The sequence below is a fragment of the Humulus lupulus genome, chromosome 9 (genome assembly GCF_963169125.1).
Source record: "Humulus lupulus chromosome 9, drHumLupu1.1, whole genome shotgun sequence".
NCBI classification, from domain to species: Eukaryota; Viridiplantae; Streptophyta; class Magnoliopsida; order Rosales; family Cannabaceae; genus Humulus; species Humulus lupulus.
Window position 1 is genome coordinate 96,898,687 of NC_084801.1, and position 4,659 is coordinate 96,903,345.

General features: G+C 37.2%; 1 non-coding gene across 1 annotated transcript; it reads left to right on the forward strand.

Moving 5' to 3' along the window:
- Positions 1 to 1,671: 1,671 nt before the first annotated feature.
- Positions 1,672 to 1,778, forward strand: LOC133802959 (small nucleolar RNA R71). The gene has a single exon (XR_009877701.1). It is a non-coding gene; the product is annotated as a small nucleolar RNA R71 (small nucleolar RNA).
- The last annotated feature ends 2,881 nt before the right edge of the window (positions 1,779 to 4,659 follow it).

Consider the following 4,659-nt stretch of genomic DNA (forward strand, 5'->3'; position numbering starts at 1 on the left):
TAGTTAAGCTCACAACGGCTTGAGCACTTGTCGTGTTTCACTAACCTGAGGGTCAGAAACGGCATGAGCGTCGAGGACGCAGGGCCGAATGAAGATTAGATCTAATCGATATCAGAATTGAATGGCTCTATGGCATTAATGCTGGACCGACCCTAAAGTCGATGAACTTATAAGCGCTTGACTAGTCTAAGACTAGCACTCAGAGCCAGGACATAGGGCCCCGGTGACTGTCTGTCACATGGCTAGGGAACGTTTCCATAGTTACGACTCTAGAGTCAGGAGGAAGGTTATGTTGGTGACCAATCACCATGCACCTATCCTGTTGAAGCTAGTGAGATGCTCACTCGTTTGTTAAGCTCTGGTGATCCCATCATCACATGGCTAAAGGGTGTTGTCCCCACATTTGTGACTTTTGAGATAGTCACCTATTTGCTTGGACTGTTGGTCCTGAACAATTAATACAATTAATGTTGATATTATATCATGTTGTATTGGGTTTTCTTGCTGGGCTTCGGCTCACGGGTGCTTTGTGGTGCAGGTAAAGGCAAAAGAAAGCTGGACCATCCTTGAGTTGGAGAGCTTAGGTGATGACGTGTACATATGCAGCTGCTCGTCCGCCACGGCCGAGGTTTAAAATGGAACTAGGGTTAAACCCTGTTTTGCCGCATAGAACGGCCTGTTGTAAATATTTTCTTGTAGTAGACTCTAAAATTATACTTTTGGGATCCCAGTATATATGTTAAACGTTCTAGTGAAACGTTACATCTTAACCAAAAATTTTAATCCCTAAACTGCTAATCATACCTAGTTACACGATTTTGGCCAAATGACTCGATTAGCGAGTTTAGCACCATTTACAAGGGACACCGTAACGGTCCCTGGAGTTGGGGCATTACACAAAGACCACCAAAAACTTGGAAATTTTTTTATCCAGAGATTTTTTTCAAAGTCTCTGAGGATAAGGAATTGTGACGCTAGAATCAACAATAATCAGTGGGGCCTTGTCTGTAGGAGGACGATCTTCAGTATCCTCCTACTCAACTGAGTCAACAGGGCAGATTATAATTCATTAGGCTTTTCAATGGGGACTGGTGGTCTAGGCTGCTGAGAAGATGAAGCTTGAGGCATGGGCTGCTGAACCACAGGTTGTTGAAACTGTGCTACAAATTGCAGTTGCTGACCTTGATTATTTCTCCAAGAGAAATTAGGATGATTTCTCCATCCAAGATTAAATGAGTTGGAGAATGGGTTGTTATAAGGCCTCTGAATGTTTCCAATGGCTTGAACCTGAGCTTGATCCATGGGTATATTAATGTTGGGGTTTGTTGCTATACACTAATCGAAAGGATGTGGACCCCATAGATTTCACAAGCATTATGTATCTGCACGACGTTGAATACAACAGTGTTCTGCTGCAACTGCTTAGTCAATGCTGCAACTTGAGTAGTTAAAGCAGTGATTGCATCTAATTCATTAACCCCAACTACCTTTTTTTTACCAGTTGCACGCTCATCAGACCATTGATGGTTGTTTGTAGCCATATCTTCCAATAACTCATATGCCTTGCTGGCACTTTTGCTTATAAATGTCCCTCCAGTTGTGACATCAATTATGGTGCGAGTAGTACCGGACAAATCATTGTAAAAGTTGTGGACCAAAATCCACTTTTCAATGCCGTGATGAGGACACTTTCTCAATAGTTCCTTGAACCTCTCCCAAGAGTCATATAAAAATTCACCCTCAAGCTGCTAAAATTTATTGTTCTCACCCTTTAATTTAGCAGCCTTTGATGGAGGAAAGAACTTGGCAAGGAATTTCTGAGCCAACTCCTCCCAAGTATTTATAGAATTGGTTTGAAGGGAGTTTAACCAACTTTTAGATCTTTCTTGTAGCGAGAATGGGAATAACCTCAACCTAATTGCATCGTCGCTCACCCCATTATACTTGAACGTTGCACATAGCTCCAAAAAATAAGCTATGTGCATATGAGGATCTTTTGAGGGGAGTCCACCAAATTGAACTATGGACTGGACTATTTGTAAAATTGCTGGCTTTATTTCGAAATTGTTTGCAACAACCACCAGTGGTCCAATGTATGAATGTACTCCTGTAACAGTAGGTAGTACATAATCTCTAAGTGTTCGTGCATTTTAGTCCTGAGTTGCATAGGCACCTACATTAACATTAGGCTCATCATCCTAACATCCCCCATACTGATGTTTGTCCATTTATTTCTTCAGTTCTACTTGCAATTTTTCTCTATCTCAAGATTTATAGGAGCTAAACTATCAACTCTCCTTATGATGCGCATATAACAATAGTACCTGAAATGGAGATCACAAAACGCACACAAACCAAATTAGAAAAATGATCAAGTAACAAACCAAATTAGAAATAAAATTAAGTATTTTGACATTTATAATATTTCAGTCCTCGGCAAGAGCGCTAAAAGCATGTTGTGAAATTTTTGTACGCAAGTGCACGTAATCGTAAACAAGTAGTATAATCAACTAGAGTGTCGAACCCACAGAGACTGTTTACTAATTACCAAGAATCAATCTTTATTTCTAATTGATTTGACGAATATCAAATTACAAATATTTCTAAATGAATGAAATAAAAAAAAAACTAACAAGAACAATAAAGAACTCAATAATAAATATTCTAATTCAATGGATAAAAATATAGTGTTATTAACTTCATCAACTATCCACCTATGCTTCTCTAATTCAATTTCCAGAATTCATATCTCTATAGTGATAGCAGATTACAATTGCAAATTATATTCTTAATAGGACATATAACTCTCTACATCTCTGCGTTAAATTAAACAAATTGCAAGCATTAAACATGTCATCCCTAAGCCACACAAATTATACGGGGGCTCTTTTCCAATAAAAACTTATGATTATTTGACTATAGCGTATTTATCATTCACTTTTAAGATGCTAGGTTAAAATCATATACACCATGCAATTAGTTGCCAATTAATCACAAGCATTAAACATAAGTCGAATAATTCACAATATTGATAGGAAATTCATAAAAACTGTATTAGATAATCATAAGATTTCAAAAAGAATCCATTAACACCCTAAAAATAAAATTAGTTCATGATAAACATGATAAAATCAATTAAACTAAGTATAGACATCACTCAGTAGCAATTAATATAACGAAGAAGAAGTAGAAAAAGAAAAATCAATTAAGAAGTCGTAGATCTTTAATCCTTTTCCTCTAGCTAGTGTTCTCTTGAGTCTCTCTCTAAGGTTCTCCTTTAAAAAAAATTCATAATGATGCTTATATAGTTGCCTATGTTTTAAATGTGAAATTCCACTTTTGCCCCTGCTAAAAATGCCCTAGTTTGCAGTTTGATCGACTAAAGAACTACGACACTATATTGCAGAGTCGTGACTCATGTACAAAATTGAAAATACATCTTGCCTCTGCCTTGACAAGTACTGCGGCCCTTAAGGTATTGCACCGTGGCTCTAAATCCGAAAACAATAGCGTCGCGACCCTTAATCCCATGTCATGACTCAAATTTCCTTTTCACCAAAACTTGTCTTTTCGATCCCAAAAATAGTGTCAATGATCAAATCTACTTCGACGTCTATTTCCTAACTCAAAATCCCACAAAATCTCCATAACTTGGTCCATTTTTCAATTTTTTCAATGGATCTTGAAACACTAGCAAACACAAGCAACGAAAGCATCCTACTGCAAAAACATAGCTAACTAAGCACAAAAATTCCCTAAAATAACTCTCCAAGCCACTATAAAACTAACCTATCAATGAACGTCATACAAGACGCTTTTTTTAAAAGTCCATAGCCCCCAAAGGTTGGGCCACACGTACACTCAGTAAATAGACTTCAACGCTCACTTCTCCGCTTTGCCCTTACCTTTTCCTACAATATGAAACAACTAGGTTAGCGATAATGCTTAGTAAGTAAAACTTTACAAACATGAAAGCAAACAGATCAACCAAGTGTTAAGAATAGAATCATTGACATAGTATTAAACCACTTACTAGAATTAGAGTTCTGGATATAATCCAAACTCTAAGCAAAATGAATCAAGAATGCCTAATCATCCTTCAGAACAAACTATAATCTAACCAATATATTTAGATAACAATGCCTCATAAATACACAATCGAATAATCAGATACATAATACCATTAATCATAGAACTCAACATTGGACTTTCCAATTAATTTAGGACTAACAAATGCCCCTAAACATGCATACAACTAAAATGGAGAATTGAGCATAAACACTATCCAATCCAATTAATAGCCTTAACCAAGTAAGCAATGGTCCTCAAGGCACATATATTATCATAGGTGTAATGGTTATTACATTGGTTTACAGGGACTCCTTGGTATCACCGAGTTACTCATCTAAAGGCCAATTGTCACAGACTTGAACCAAACCAAATATAATTCTCACAGACTTGAGCTTGGTCGAATATAATTGTCAGGGACTTGAATCAGATCTAATATAGTTGTCACGGACTTGAACCAGTCTGAATATAATTGCCACTGACTTAAACCAGATGGAATATAATTGTCACGGACTTGAACCGGACCAATTAACATTAATGACCGGAAACAAACCACGATCACAAGCGAAATCAAATTGCACCAGGACAAGC